General features: G+C 45.2%; 11 non-coding genes and 1 pseudogene across 11 annotated transcripts; all 12 read left to right on the top strand.

The window, feature by feature from the left end:
• The first annotated feature begins 895 nt into the window (after positions 1-895).
• Positions 896-1086, top strand: LOC141225574 (U2 spliceosomal RNA). The gene has a single exon (XR_012292845.1). It is a non-coding gene; the product is annotated as a U2 spliceosomal RNA (small nuclear RNA).
• A 1115-nt stretch (positions 1087-2201) lies between these two features.
• On the top strand, positions 2202-2392 carry LOC141225562 (U2 spliceosomal RNA). The gene has a single exon (XR_012292834.1). It is a non-coding gene; the product is annotated as a U2 spliceosomal RNA (small nuclear RNA).
• Positions 2393-3501: 1109 nt separating this feature from the next.
• On the top strand, positions 3502-3692 carry LOC141225174 (U2 spliceosomal RNA). The gene has a single exon (XR_012292452.1). It is a non-coding gene; the product is annotated as a U2 spliceosomal RNA (small nuclear RNA).
• Positions 3693-4804: 1112 nt separating this feature from the next.
• LOC141225173 (U2 spliceosomal RNA) lies at positions 4805-4995 on the top strand. Its single transcript, XR_012292451.1, has one exon. It is a non-coding gene; the product is annotated as a U2 spliceosomal RNA (small nuclear RNA).
• A 1115-nt stretch (positions 4996-6110) lies between these two features.
• On the top strand, positions 6111-6301 carry LOC141225560 (U2 spliceosomal RNA). Its single transcript, XR_012292832.1, has one exon. It is a non-coding gene; the product is annotated as a U2 spliceosomal RNA (small nuclear RNA).
• Positions 6302-7410: 1109 nt separating this feature from the next.
• LOC141225172 (U2 spliceosomal RNA) lies at positions 7411-7601 on the top strand. Its single transcript, XR_012292450.1, has one exon. It is a non-coding gene; the product is annotated as a U2 spliceosomal RNA (small nuclear RNA).
• A 1112-nt stretch (positions 7602-8713) lies between these two features.
• LOC141225171 (U2 spliceosomal RNA) lies at positions 8714-8904 on the top strand. Its single transcript, XR_012292449.1, has one exon. It is a non-coding gene; the product is annotated as a U2 spliceosomal RNA (small nuclear RNA).
• Positions 8905-10019: 1115 nt separating this feature from the next.
• On the top strand, positions 10020-10210 carry LOC141225559 (U2 spliceosomal RNA). Its single transcript, XR_012292831.1, has one exon. It is a non-coding gene; the product is annotated as a U2 spliceosomal RNA (small nuclear RNA).
• A 1109-nt stretch (positions 10211-11319) lies between these two features.
• Positions 11320-11510, top strand: LOC141225170 (U2 spliceosomal RNA). The gene has a single exon (XR_012292448.1). It is a non-coding gene; the product is annotated as a U2 spliceosomal RNA (small nuclear RNA).
• Positions 11511-12622: 1112 nt separating this feature from the next.
• LOC141225169 (U2 spliceosomal RNA) lies at positions 12623-12813 on the top strand. Its single transcript, XR_012292447.1, has one exon. It is a non-coding gene; the product is annotated as a U2 spliceosomal RNA (small nuclear RNA).
• Positions 12814-13928: 1115 nt separating this feature from the next.
• On the top strand, positions 13929-14091 carry LOC141225131 (U2 spliceosomal RNA; annotated as a pseudogene).
• A 524-nt stretch (positions 14092-14615) lies between these two features.
• Positions 14616-14800, top strand: LOC141225626 (U2 spliceosomal RNA). Its single transcript, XR_012292897.1, has one exon. It is a non-coding gene; the product is annotated as a U2 spliceosomal RNA (small nuclear RNA).
• Positions 14801-15324: the final 524 nt, after the last annotated feature.

Here is a 15324-nt window from a genome sequence, read left to right as displayed (position 1 = left end):
TTTCTAGCTCTCCCTTTTTACTTCCTTTTGGATAAACAGACATATTAGGCAAGCATTTTGGAGCTTTCACCTAAATAACTACAGGTGGTGAGATAAGCTGCACAATATAATTGACCTTTCAGTATATTGTTGCACACACACCATCTATTTAGCAAATGCCCTTGTTATCAACAGCAGCCTTTTAAACTCACCTGAGCTAACAGGTATGTGCGCTGGTTACTCTGCTGCGCTTAAAATTTCTTTTTTGGTTTGCTACAATGCCTTTTCTGAAACGTTGTCTCCTTCTGCTGGAACACTGACTTCTTTCATTTAATGCCTGCAGACTATAAAAGAGAACCCAACCCAAAAAGTTTGGTTGATTAGTCTGTGGCATTCTGTTAAACTGTTGCTTATGGCGGTCTCTGTGAGCTTCTCAGCGACATTCAGCCAGCCAGGTATCCTGCCTGCAGTAGATGGAATGTGGCAATGGAACGCTGGCTGCGCGTGTCATAATAGGCTCTGAGCCTTTATATACCTGTGCACAGCAGCAGCCACCTTCAGTCTGCTGCTGGACAGCCAGCAGCAGCAGCAGGAGAGGTATGTAATCAGGAGCCCTCCTGCTAAGGGTAGACAGCTGCTCGTTCCACCCCACCCCCCGCCTTAATTGGTTCTCCTCCCTTCCAACGGTGTTGAGGCGGGTGGGAACAGCAGGGGGTGAAGGTGCTGTGTTTAAAGAGGTGGAGTTATGCAGATCTAAAACGCGTGGATTGCAGCAGCAGCAAGCCGAAAAGTGCAGGCATGTAAGGGATCTAGAGGTTGACAACATGTCTTCTTAACGGGAGTCCAGGAGCTCATCTCCACAAATGGACTTTTCAGGATCCTTGGGTGGCTCCGTAGTTTGAAACCAATTCTGGTTATCGCTTCTCGGCCTTTTGGCTAAGATCAAGTGTAGTATCTGTTCTTATCAGTTTAATATCTGATACGTCCCCTATCTGGGGACCATATATTAAATGGATTTTTAGAACAGGGAGATGGAAAAACAGCTTGCTCTGTCCACTCCACGCATTGACCTGGTATTGCAGTATCTCCAGGACCGGTGCACCCCTTCTTTAATGCAGTTTCTAAAATCAGAAAGAATTGAATTCAATGTTTTTTGTTCATTTTGCTTGTTTGTCGGATTTTGGGATGGACTCTTTGGCTTTGCTTTTCTTCTCCTCATTGGATTTTTCATGTTCAAAGTTGCAGAAGCCAGATTACAAGCTCATTTTGGTTCAACTTCAGCAACTGTGCATTGCATTGCCATGTAATGTGATGCAATGCTATCTTTCTAGCTCTCCCTTTTTACTTCCTTTTGGATAAACAGACATATTAGGCAAGCATTTTGGAGCTTTCACCTAAATAACTACAGGTGGTGAGATAAGCTGCACAATATAATTGACCTTTCAGTATATTGTTGCACACACACCATCTATTTAGCAAATGCCCTTGTTATCAACAGCAGCCTTTTAAACTCACCTGAGCTAACAGGTATGTGCGCTGGTTACTCTGCTGCGCTTAAAATTTCTTTTTTGGTTTGCTACAATGCCTTTTCTGAAACGTTGTCTCCTTCTGCTGGAACACTGACTTCTTTCATTTAATGCCTGCAGACTATAAAAGAGAACCCAACCCAAAAAGTTTGGTTGATTAGTCTGTGGCATTCTGTTAAACTGTTGCTTATGGCGGTCTCTGTGAGCTTCTCAGCGACATTCAGCCAGCCAGGTATCCTGCCTGCAGTAGATGGAATGTGGCAATGGAACGCTGGCTGCGCGTGTCATAATAGGCTCTGAGCCTTTATATACCTGTGCACAGCAGCAGCCACCTTCAGTCTGCTGCTGGACAGCCAGCAGCAGCAGCAGCAGGAGAGGTATGTAATCAGGAGCCCTCCTGCTAAGGGTAGACAGCTGCTCGTTCCACCCCACCCCCCGCCTTAATTGGTTCTCCTCCCTTCCAACGGTGTTGAGGCGGGTGGGAACAGCAGGGGGTGAAGGTGCTGTGTTTAAAGAGGTGGAGTTATGCAGATCTAAAACGCGTGGATTGCAGCAGCAGCAAGCCGAAAAGTGCAGGCATGTAAGGGATCTAGAGGTTGACAACATGTCTTCTTAACGGGAGTCCAGGAGCTCATCTCCACAAATGGACTTTTCAGGATCCTTGGGTGGCTCCGTAGTTTGAAACCAATTCTGGTTATCGCTTCTCGGCCTTTTGGCTAAGATCAAGTGTAGTATCTGTTCTTATCAGTTTAATATCTGATACGTCCCCTATCTGGGGACCATATATTAAATGGATTTTTAGAACAGGGAGATGGAAAAAGAGCTTGCTCTGTCCACACCACGCATTGACCTGGTATTGCAGTATCTCCAGGACCGGTGCACCCCTTCTTTAATGCAGTTTCTAAAATCAGAAAGAATTGAATTCAATGTTTTTTGTTCATTTTGCTTGTTTGTCGGATTTTGGGATGGACTCTTTGGCTTTGCTTTTCTTCTCCTCATTGGATTTTTCATGTTCAAAGTTGCAGAAGCCAGATTACAAGCTCATTTTGGTTCAACTTCAGCAACTGTGCATTGCATTGCCATGTAATGTGATGCAATGCTATCTTTCTAGCTCTCCCTTTTTACTTCCTTTTGGATAAACAGACATATTAGGCAAGCATTTTGGAGCTTTCACCTAAATAACTACAGGTGGTGAGATAAGCTGCACAATATAATTGACCTTTCAGTATATTGTTGCACACACACCATCTATTTAGCAAATGCCCTTGTTATCAACAGCAGCCTTTTAAACTCACCTGAGCTAACAGGTATGTGCGCTGGTTACTCTGCTGCGCTTAAAATTTCTTTTTTGGTTTGCTACAATGCCTTTTCTGAAACGTTGTCTCCTTCTGCTGGAACACTGACTTCTTTCATTTAATGCCTGCAGACTATAAAAGAGAACCCAACCCAAAATGTTTGGTTGATTAGTCTGTGGCATTCTGTTAAACTGTTGCTTATGGCGGTCTCTGTGAGCTTCTCAGCGACATTCAGCCAGCCAGGTATCCTGCCTGCAGTAGATGGAATGTGGCAATGGAACGCTGGCTGCGCGTGTCATAATAGGCTCTGAGCCTTTATATACCTGTGCACAGCAGCAGCCACCTTCAGTCTGCTGCTGGACAGCCAGCAGCAGCAGGAGAGGTATGTAATCAGGAGCCCTCCTGCTAAGGGTAGACAGCTGCTCGTTCCACCCCACCCCCCGCCTTAATTGGTTCTCCTCCCTTCCAACGGTGTTGAGGCGGGTGGGAACAGCAGGGGGTGAAGGTGCTGTGTTTAAAGAGGTGGAGTTATGCAGATCTAAAACGCGTGGATTGCAGCAGCAGCATGCCGAAAAGTGCAGGCATGTAAGGGATCTAGAGGTTGACAACATGTCTTCTTAACGGGAGTCCAGGAGCTCATCTCCACAAATGGACTTTTCAGGATCCTTGGGTGGCTCCGTAGTTTGAAACCAATTCTGGTTATCGCTTCTCGGCCTTTTGGCTAAGATCAAGTGTAGTATCTGTTCTTATCAGTTTAATATCTGATACGTCCCCTATCTGGGGACCATATATTAAATGGATTTTTAGAACAGGGAGATGGAAAAAGAGCTTGCTCTGTCCACTCCACGCATTGACCTGGTATTGCAGTATCTCCAGGACCGGTGCACCCCTTCTTTAATGCAGTTTCTAAAATCAGAAAGAATTGAATTCAATGTTTTTTGTTCATTTTGCTTGTTTGTCGGATTTTGGGATGGACTCTTTGGCTTTGCTTTTCTTCTCCTCATTGGATTTTTCATGTTCAAAGTTGCAGAAGCCAGATTACAAGCTCATTTTGGTTCAACTTCAGCAACTGTGCATTGCATTGCCATGTAATGTGATGCAATGCTATCTTTCTAGCTCTCCCTTTTTACTTCCTTTTGGATAAACAGACATATTAGGCAAGCATTTTGGAGCTTTCACCTAAATAACTACAGGTGGTGAGATAAGCTGCACAATATAATTGACCTTTCAGTATATTGTTGCACACACACCATCTATTTAGCAAATGCCCTTGTTATCAACAGCAGCCTTTTAAACTCACCTGAGCTAACAGGTATGTGCGCTGGTTACTCTGCTGCGCTTAAAATTTCTTTTTTGGTTTGCTACAATGCCTTTTCTGAAACGTTGTCTCCCTCTGCTGGAACACTGACTTCTTTCATTTAATGCCTGCAGACTATAAAAGAGAACCCAACCCAAAAAGTTTGGTTGATTAGTCTGTGGCATTCTGTTAAACTGTTGCTTATGGCGGTCTCTGTGAGCTTCTCAGCGACATTCAGCCAGCCAGGTATCCTGCCTGCAGTAGATGGAATGTGGCAATGGAACGCTGGCTGCGCGTGTCATAATAGGCTCTGAGCCTTTACATACCTGTGCACAGCAGCAGCCACCTTCAGTCTGCTGCTGGACAGCCAGCAGCAGCAGCAGGAGAGGTATGTAATCAGGAGCCCTCCTGCTAAGGGTAGACAGCTGCTCGTTCCACCCCACCCCCCGCCTTAATTGGTTCTCCTCCCTTCCAACGGTGTTGAGGCGGGTGGGAACAGCAGGGGGTGAAGGTGCTGTGTTTAAAGAGGTGGAGTTATGCAGATCTAAAACGCGTGGATTGCAGCAGCAGCAAGCCGAAAAGTGCAGGCATGTAAGGGATCTAGAGGTTGACAACATGTCTTCTTAACGGGAGTCCAGGAGCTCATCTCCACAAATGGACTTTTCAGGATCCTTGGGTGGCTCCGTAGTTTGAAACCAATTCTGGTTATCGCTTCTCGGCCTTTTGGCTAAGATCAAGTGTAGTATCTGTTCTTATCAGTTTAATATCTGATACGTCCCCTATCTGGGGACCATATATTAAATGGATTTTTAGAACAGGGAGATGGAAAAAGAGCTTGCTCTGTCCACTCCACGCATTGACCTGGTATTGCAGTATCTCCAGGACCGGTGCACCCCTTCTTTAATGCAGTTTCTAAAATCAGAAAGAATTGAATTCAATGTTTTTTGTTCATTTTGCTTGTTTGTCGGATTTTGGGATGGACTCTTTGGCTTTGCTTTTCTTCTCCTCATTGGATTTTTCATGTTCAAAGTTGCAGAAGCCAGATTACAAGCTCATTTTGGTTCAACTTCAGCAACTGTGCATTGCATTGCCATGTAATGTGATGCAATGCTATCTTTCTAGCTCTCCCTTTTTACTTCCTTTTGGATAAACAGACATATTAGGCAAGCATTTTGGAGCTTTCACCTAAATAACTACAGGTGGTGAGATAAGCTGCACAATATAATTGACCTTTCAGTATATTGTTGCACACACACCATCTATTTAGCAAATGCCCTTGTTATCAACAGCAGCCTTTTAAACTCACCTGAGCTAACAGGTATGTGCGCTGGTTACTCTGCTGCGCTTAAAATTTCTTTTTTGGTTTGCTACAATGCCTTTTCTGAAACGTTGTCTCCTTCTGCTGGAACACTGACTTCTTTCATTTAATGCCTGCAGACTATAAAAGAGAACCCAACCCAAAAAGTTTGGTTGATTAGTCTGTGGCATTCTGTTAAACTGTTGCTTATGGCGGTCTCTGTGAGCTTCTCAGCGACATTCAGCCAGCCAGGTATCCTGCCTGCAGTAGATGGAATGTGGCAATGGAACGCTGGCTGCGCGTGTCATAATAGGCTCTGAGCCTTTATATACCTGTGCACAGCAGCAGCCACCTTCAGTCTGCTGCTGGACAGCCAGCAGCAGCAGCAGCAGGAGAGGTATGTAATCAGGAGCCCTCCTGCTAAGGGTAGACAGCTGCTCGTTCCACCCCACCCCCCGCCTTAATTGGTTCTCCTCCCTTCCAACGGTGTTGAGGCGGGTGGGAACAGCAGGGGGTGAAGGTGCTGTGTTTAAAGAGGTGGAGTTATGCAGATCTAAAACGCGTGGATTGCAGCAGCAGCAAGCCGAAAAGTGCAGGCATGTAAGGGATCTAGAGGTTGACAACATGTCTTCTTAACGGGAGTCCAGGAGCTCATCTCCACAAATGGACTTTTCAGGATCCTTGGGTGGCTCCGTAGTTTGAAACCAATTCTGGTTATCGCTTCTCGGCCTTTTGGCTAAGATCAAGTGTAGTATCTGTTCTTATCAGTTTAATATCTGATACGTCCCCTATCTGGGGACCATATATTAAATGGATTTTTAGAACAGGGAGATGGAAAAAGAGCTTGCTCTGTCCACACCACGCATTGACCTGGTATTGCAGTATCTCCAGGACCGGTGCACCCCTTCTTTAATGCAGTTTCTAAAATCAGAAAGAATTGAATTCAATGTTTTTTGTTCATTTTGCTTGTTTGTCGGATTTTGGGATGGACTCTTTGGCTTTGCTTTTCTTCTCCTCATTGGATTTTTCATGTTCAAAGTTGCAGAAGCCAGATTACAAGCTCATTTTGGTTCAACTTCAGCAACTGTGCATTGCATTGCCATGTAATGTGATGCAATGCTATCTTTCTAGCTCTCCCTTTTTACTTCCTTTTGGATAAACAGACATATTAGGCAAGCATTTTGGAGCTTTCACCTAAATAACTACAGGTGGTGAGATAAGCTGCACAATATAATTGACCTTTCAGTATATTGTTGCACACACACCATCTATTTAGCAAATGCCCTTGTTATCAACAGCAGCCTTTTAAACTCACCTGAGCTAACAGGTATGTGCGCTGGTTACTCTGCTGCGCTTAAAATTTCTTTTTTGGTTTGCTACAATGCCTTTTCTGAAACGTTGTCTCCTTCTGCTGGAACACTGACTTCTTTCATTTAATGCCTGCAGACTATAAAAGAGAACCCAACCCAAAAAGTTTGGTTGATTAGTCTGTGGCATTCTGTTAAACTGTTGCTTATGGCGGTCTCTGTGAGCTTCTCAGCGACATTCAGCCAGCCAGGTATCCTGCCTGCAGTAGATGGAATGTGGCAATGGAACGCTGGCTGCGCGTGTCATAATAGGCTCTGAGCCTTTATATACCTGTGCACAGCAGCAGCCACCTTCAGTCTGCTGCTGGACAGCCAGCAGCAGCAGGAGAGGTATGTAATCAGGAGCCCTCCTGCTAAGGGTAGACAGCTGCTCGTTCCACCCCACCCCCCGCCTTAATTGGTTCTCCTCCCTTCCAACGGTGTTGAGGCGGGTGGGAACAGCAGGGGGTGAAGGTGCTGTGTTTAAAGAGGTGGAGTTATGCAGATCTAAAACGCGTGGATTGCAGCAGCAGCATGCCGAAAAGTGCAGGCATGTAAGGGATCTAGAGGTTGACAACATGTCTTCTTAACGGGAGTCCAGGAGCTCATCTCCACAAATGGACTTTTCAGGATCCTTGGGTGGCTCCGTAGTTTGAAACCAATTCTGGTTATCGCTTCTCGGCCTTTTGGCTAAGATCAAGTGTAGTATCTGTTCTTATCAGTTTAATATCTGATACGTCCCCTATCTGGGGACCATATATTAAATGGATTTTTAGAACAGGGAGATGGAAAAAGAGCTTGCTCTGTCCACTCCACGCATTGACCTGGTATTGCAGTATCTCCAGGACCGGTGCACCCCTTCTTTAATGCAGTTTCTAAAATCAGAAAGAATTGAATTCAATGTTTTTTGTTCATTTTGCTTGTTTGTCGGATTTTGGGATGGACTCTTTGGCTTTGCTTTTCTTCTCCTCATTGGATTTTTCATGTTCAAAGTTGCAGAAGCCAGATTACAAGCTCATTTTGGTTCAACTTCAGCAACTGTGCATTGCATTGCCATGTAATGTGATGCAATGCTATCTTTCTAGCTCTCCCTTTTTACTTCCTTTTGGATAAACAGACATATTAGGCAAGCATTTTGGAGCTTTCACCTAAATAACTACAGGTGGTGAGATAAGCTGCACAATATAATTGACCTTTCAGTATATTGTTGCACACACACCATCTATTTAGCAAATGCCCTTGTTATCAACAGCAGCCTTTTAAACTCACCTGAGCTAACAGGTATGTGCGCTGGTTACTCTGCTGCGCTTAAAATTTCTTTTTTGGTTTGCTACAATGCCTTTTCTGAAACGTTGTCTCCCTCTGCTGGAACACTGACTTCTTTCATTTAATGCCTGCAGACTATAAAAGAGAACCCAACCCAAAAAGTTTGGTTGATTAGTCTGTGGCATTCTGTTAAACTGTTGCTTATGGCGGTCTCTGTGAGCTTCTCAGCGACATTCAGCCAGCCAGGTATCCTGCCTGCAGTAGATGGAATGTGGCAATGGAACGCTGGCTGCGCGTGTCATAATAGGCTCTGAGCCTTTACATACCTGTGCACAGCAGCAGCCACCTTCAGTCTGCTGCTGGACAGCCAGCAGCAGCAGCAGGAGAGGTATGTAATCAGGAGCCCTCCTGCTAAGGGTAGACAGCTGCTCGTTCCACCCCACCCCCCGCCTTAATTGGTTCTCCTCCCTTCCAACGGTGTTGAGGCGGGTGGGAACAGCAGGGGGTGAAGGTGCTGTGTTTAAAGAGGTGGAGTTATGCAGATCTAAAACGCGTGGATTGCAGCAGCAGCAAGCCGAAAAGTGCAGGCATGTAAGGGATCTAGAGGTTGACAACATGTCTTCTTAACGGGAGTCCAGGAGCTCATCTCCACAAATGGACTTTTCAGGATCCTTGGGTGGCTCCGTAGTTTGAAACCAATTCTGGTTATCGCTTCTCGGCCTTTTGGCTAAGATCAAGTGTAGTATCTGTTCTTATCAGTTTAATATCTGATACGTCCCCTATCTGGGGACCATATATTAAATGGATTTTTAGAACAGGGAGATGGAAAAAGAGCTTGCTCTGTCCACTCCACGCATTGACCTGGTATTGCAGTATCTCCAGGACCGGTGCACCCCTTCTTTAATGCAGTTTCTAAAATCAGAAAGAATTGAATTCAATGTTTTTTGTTCATTTTGCTTGTTTGTCGGATTTTGGGATGGACTCTTTGGCTTTGCTTTTCTTCTCCTCATTGGATTTTTCATGTTCAAAGTTGCAGAAGCCAGATTACAAGCTCATTTTGGTTCAACTTCAGCAACTGTGCATTGCATTGCCATGTAATGTGATGCAATGCTATCTTTCTAGCTCTCCCTTTTTACTTCCTTTTGGATAAACAGACATATTAGGCAAGCATTTTGGAGCTTTCACCTAAATAACTACAGGTGGTGAGATAAGCTGCACAATATAATTGACCTTTCAGTATATTGTTGCACACACACCATCTATTTAGCAAATGCCCTTGTTATCAACAGCAGCCTTTTAAACTCACCTGAGCTAACAGGTATGTGCGCTGGTTACTCTGCTGCGCTTAAAATTTCTTTTTTGGTTTGCTACAATGCCTTTTCTGAAACGTTGTCTCCTTCTGCTGGAACACTGACTTCTTTCATTTAATGCCTGCAGACTATAAAAGAGAACCCAACCCAAAAAGTTTGGTTGATTAGTCTGTGGCATTCTGTTAAACTGTTGCTTATGGCGGTCTCTGTGAGCTTCTCAGCGACATTCAGCCAGCCAGGTATCCTGCCTGCAGTAGATGGAATGTGGCAATGGAACGCTGGCTGCGTGTGTCATAATAGGCTCTGAGCCTTTATATACCTGTGCACAGCAGCAGCCACCTTCAGTCTGCTGCTGGACAGCCAGCAGCAGCAGCAGCAGGAGAGGTATGTAATCAGGAGCCCTCCTGCTAAGGGTAGACAGCTGCTCGTTCCACCCCACCCCCCGCCTTAATTGGTTCTCCTCCCTTCCAACGGTGTTGAGGCGGGTGGGAACAGCAGGGGGTGAAGGTGCTGTGTTTAAAGAGGTGGAGTTATGCAGATCTAAAACGCGTGGATTGCAGCAGCAGCAAGCCGAAAAGTGCAGGCATGTAAGGGATCTAGAGGTTGACAACATGTCTTCTTAACGGGAGTCCAGGAGCTCATCTCCACAAATGGACTTTTCAGGATCCTTGGGTGGCTCCGTAGTTTGAAACCAATTCTGGTTATCGCTTCTCGGCCTTTTGGCTAAGATCAAGTGTAGTATCTGTTCTTATCAGTTTAATATCTGATACGTCCCCTATCTGGGGACCATATATTAAATGGATTTTTAGAACAGGGAGATGGAAAAAGAGCTTGCTCTGTCCACACCACGCATTGACCTGGTATTGCAGTATCTCCAGGACCGGTGCACCCCTTCTTTAATGCAGTTTCTAAAATCAGAAAGAATTGAATTCAATGTTTTTTGTTCATTTTGCTTGTTTGTCGGATTTTGGGATGGACTCTTTGGCTTTGCTTTTCTTCTCCTCATTGGATTTTTCATGTTCAAAGTTGCAGAAGCCAGATTACAAGCTCATTTTGGTTCAACTTCAGCAACTGTGCATTGCATTGCCATGTAATGTGATGCAATGCTATCTTTCTAGCTCTCCCTTTTTACTTCCTTTTGGATAAACAGACATATTAGGCAAGCATTTTGGAGCTTTCACCTAAATAACTACAGGTGGTGAGATAAGCTGCACAATATAATTGACCTTTCAGTATATTGTTGCACACACACCATCTATTTAGCAAATGCCCTTGTTATCAACAGCAGCCTTTTAAACTCACCTGAGCTAACAGGTATGTGCGCTGGTTACTCTGCTGCGCTTAAAATTTCTTTTTTGGTTTGCTACAATGCCTTTTCTGAAACGTTGTCTCCTTCTGCTGGAACACTGACTTCTTTCATTTAATGCCTGCAGACTATAAAAGAGAACCCAACCCAAAATGTTTGGTTGATTAGTCTGTGGCATTCTGTTAAACTGTTGCTTATGGCGGTCTCTGTGAGCTTCTCAGCGACATTCAGCCAGCCAGGTATCCTGCCTGCAGTAGATGGAATGTGGCAATGGAACGCTGGCTGCGCGTGTCATAATAGGCTCTGAGCCTTTATATACCTGTGCACAGCAGCAGCCACCTTCAGTCTGCTGCTGGACAGCCAGCAGCAGCAGGAGAGGTATGTAATCAGGAGCCCTCCTGCTAAGGGTAGACAGCTGCTCGTTCCACCCCACCCCCCGCCTTAATTGGTTCTCCTCCCTTCCAACGGTGTTGAGGCGGGTGGGAACAGCAGGGGGTGAAGGTGCTGTGTTTAAAGAGGTGGAGTTATGCAGATCTAAAACGCGTGGATTGCAGCAGCAGCATGCCGAAAAGTGCAGGCATGTAAGGGATCTAGAGGTTGACAACATGTCTTCTTAACGGGAGTCCAGGAGCTCATCTCCACAAATGGACTTTTCAGGATCCTTGGGTGGCTCCGTAGTTTGAAACCAATTCTGGTTATCGCTTCTCGGCCTTTTGGCTAAGATCAAGTGTAGTATCTGTTCTTATCAGTTTAATATCTGATACGTCCCCTATCTGGGGACCATATATTAAATGGATTTTTAGAACAGGGAGATGGAAAAAGAGCTTGCTCTGTCCACTCCACGCATTGACCTGGTATTGCAGTATCTCCAGGACCGGTGCACCCCTTCTTTAATGCAGTTTCTAAAATCAGAAAGAATTGAATTCAATGTTTTTTGTTCATTTTGCTTGTTTGTCGGATTTTGGGATGGACTCTTTGGCTTTGCTTTTCTTCTCCTCATTGGATTTTTCATGTTCAAAGTTGCAGAAGCCAGATTACAAGCTCATTTTGGTTCAACTTCAGCAACTGTGCATTGCATTGCCATGTAATGTGATGCAATGCTATCTTTCTAGCTCTCCCTTTTTACTTCCTTTTGGATAAACAGACATATTAGGCAAGCATTTTGGAGCTTTCACCTAAATAACTACAGGTGGTGAGATAAGCTGCACAATATAATTGACCTTTCAGTATATTGTTGCACACACACCATCTATTTAGCAAATGCCCTTGTTATCAACAGCAGCCTTTTAAACTCACCTGAGCTAACAGGTATGTGCGCTGGTTACTCTGCTGCGCTTAAAATTTCTTTTTTGGTTTGCTACAATGCCTTTTCTGAAACGTTGTCTCCCTCTGCTGGAACACTGACTTCTTTCATTTAATGCCTGCAGACTATAAAAGAGAACCCAACCCAAAAAGTTTGGTTGATTAGTCTGTGGCATTCTGTTAAACTGTTGCTTATGGCGGTCTCTGTGAGCTTCTCAGCGACATTCAGCCAGCCAGGTATCCTGCCTGCAGTAGATGGAATGTGGCAATGGAACGCTGGCTGCGCGTGTCATAATAGGCTCTGAGCCTTTACATACCTGTGCACAGCAGCAGCCACCTTCAGTCTGCTGCTGGACAGCCAGCAGCAGCAGCAGGAGAGGTATGTAATCAGGAGCCCTCCTGCTAAGGGTAGACAGCTGCTCGTTCCACCCCACCCCCCGCCTTAATTGGTTCTCCTCCCTTCCAACGGTGTTGAGGCGGGTGGGAACAGCAGGGGGTGAAGGTGCTGTGTTTAAAGAGGTGGAGTTATGCAGATCTAAAACGCGTGGATTGCAGCAGCAGCAAGCCGAAAAGTGCAGGCATGTAAGGGATCTAGAGGTTGACAACATGTCTTCTTAACGGGAGTCCAGGAGCTCATCTCCACAAATGGACTTTTCAGGATCCTTGGGTGGCTCCGTAGTTTGAAACCAATTCTGGTTATCGCTTCTCGGCCTTTTGGCTAAGATCAAGTGTAGTATCTGTTCTTATCAGTTTAATATCTGATACGTCCCCTATCTGGGGACCATATATTAAATGGATTTTTAGAACAGGGAGATGGAAAAAGAGCTTGCTCTGTCCACTCCACGCATTGACCTGGTATTGCAGTATCTCCAGGACCGGTGCACCCCTTCTTTAATGCAGTTTCTAAAATCAGAAAGAATTGAATTCAATGTTTTTTGTTCATTTTGCTTGTTTGTCGGATTTTGGGATGGACTCTTTGGCTTTGCTTTTCTTCTCCTCATTGGATTTTTCATGTTCAAAGTTGCAGAAGCCAGATTACAAGCTCATTTTGGTTCAACTTCAGCAACTGTGCATTGCATTGCCATGTAATGTGATGCAATGCTATCTTTCTAGCTCTCCCTTTTTACTTCCTTTTGGATAAACAGACATATTAGGCAAGCATTTTGGAGCTTTCACCTAAATAACTACAGGTGGTGAGATAAGCTGCACAATATAATTGACCTTTCAGTATATTGTTGCACACACACCATCTATTTAGCAAATGCCCTTGTTATCAACAGCAGCCTTTTAAACTCACCTGAGCTAACAGGTATGTGCGCTGGTTACTCTGCTGCGCTTAAAATTTCTTTTTTGGTTTGCTACAATGCCTTTTCTGAAACGTTGTCTCCCTCTGCTGGAACACTGACTTCTTTCATTTAATGCCTGCAGACTATAAAAGAGAACCCAACCCAAAAAGTTTGGTTGATTAGTCTGTGGCATTCTGTTAAACTGTTGCTTATGGCGGTCTCTGTGAGCTTCTCAGCGACATTCAGCCAGCCAGGTATCCTGCCTGCAGTAGATGGAATGTGGCAATGGAACGCTGGCTGCGCGTGTCATAATAGGCTCTGAGCCTTTATATACCTGTGCACAGCAGCAGCCACCTTCAGTCTGCTGCTGGACAGCCAGCAGCAGCAGCAGCAGGAGAGGTATGTAATCAGGAGCCCTCCTGCTAAGGGTAGACAGCTGCTCGTTCCACCCCACCCCCCGCCTTAATTGGTTCTCCTCCCTTCCAACGGTGTTGAGGCGGGTGGGAACAGCAGGGGGTGAAGGTGCTGTGTTTAAAGAGGTGGAGTTATGCAGATCTAAAACGCGTGGATTGCAGCAGCAGCAAGCCGAAAAGTGCAGGCATGTAAGGGATCTAGAGGTTGACAACATGTCTTCTTAACGGGAGTCCAGGAGCTCATCTCCACAAATGGACTTTTCAGGATCCTTGGGTGGCTCCGTAGTTTGAAACCAATTCTGGTTATCGCTTCTCGGCCTTTTGGCTAAGATCAAGTGTAGTATCTGTTCTTATCGCTTCTCGGCCTTTTGGCTAAGATCAAGTGTAGTATCATTTGAAAAGGCAGTTTTGTCCTTGGGCTGCCCTAGTAAATTGATGCATATTACACACTGGTTTGGTGCACTTGTTAGTACGCCAGGTGGCTCATAGAGTTATCTGATGGAAAACATGGCCCTCCAGGATCGAAGTCACTAGTCTGGGTAAGTGTGAGGGCTTTGGAGCAATGTGCCCCAGGAGTAGGCGCCCTGGTGGGAGTCCAAGCTTACTGGGACTGGGAACCCCAGAAAGACTTGGCTTCGTAGCACGCCGCACCTTTGCCAATCATACTTTCTGAGCAACCCCCCCTATTCCTGGCCTCCGGGCTAGGAAGGGGAATTTTTATAAACCCGGTCGGAGGTCCGGTCAGCTTTGGGCTGAGAAACCAACACAGGCTCCAGCTCCACTAGGGTGGCAGCCTAGATGGAAGCTGGGAGCACGAAAACGGCTCTTCTCCGGCTTCGGCTAGGGAGAGCATCGGAGATCCTTGACCCTCGCTGTGGCCTTCTGGCTCGGAGGGATGGGGATGGTTTATTGGGGACCCTCTCCTCCGGGAAGGGTCCACATGAATCCTCGCCTCGTGCGCTGTTTTGGTGTGACTTCGGTCACATTTTTCAGTGCCTTGGATGCAGCTTCAATCAAAAAAAAATCTGTTCTTATCAGTTTAATATCTGATACGTCCCCTATCTGGGGACCATATATTAAATGGATTTTTAGAACAGGGAGATGGAAAAAGAGCTTGCTCTGTCCACTCCACGCATTGACCTGGTATTGCAGTATCTCCAGGACCGGTGCACCCCTTCTTTAATGCAGTTTCTAAAATCAGAAAGAATTGAATTCAATGTTTTTTGTTCATTTTGCTTGTTTGTCGGATTTTGGGATGGACTCTTTGGCTTTGCTTTTCTTCTCTTCTCCTCATTGGATTTTTCATGTTCAAAGTTGCAGAAGCCAGATTACAAGCTCATTTTGGTTCAACTTCAGCAACTGTGCATTGCATTGCCATGTAATGTGATGCAATGCTATCTTTCTAGCTCTCCCTTTTTACTTCCTTTTGGATAAACAGACATATTAGGCAAGCATTTTGGAGCTTTCACCTAAATAACTACAGGTGGTGAGATAAGCTGCACAATATAATTGACCTTTCAGTATATTGTTGCACACACACCATCTATTTAGCAAATGCCCTTGTTATCAACAGCAGCCTTTTAAACTCACCTGAGCTAACAGGTATGTGCGCTGGTTACTCTGCTGCGCTTAAAATTTCTTTTTTGGTTTGCTACAATGCCTTTTCTGAAACGTTGTCTCCCTCTGCTGGAACACTGACTT

Source organism: Phyllobates terribilis, unplaced genomic scaffold (assembly GCF_046119375.1).
Source record: "Phyllobates terribilis strain yellow unplaced genomic scaffold, ASM4611937v1 Scaffold_404__1_contigs__length_1715579, whole genome shotgun sequence".
NCBI lineage: Eukaryota > Metazoa > Chordata > Amphibia > Anura > Dendrobatidae > Phyllobates > Phyllobates terribilis.
The sequence above is the reverse complement of the archived record's forward strand: the minus strand, read 5'-3'. Positions and strand labels throughout refer to the sequence as shown.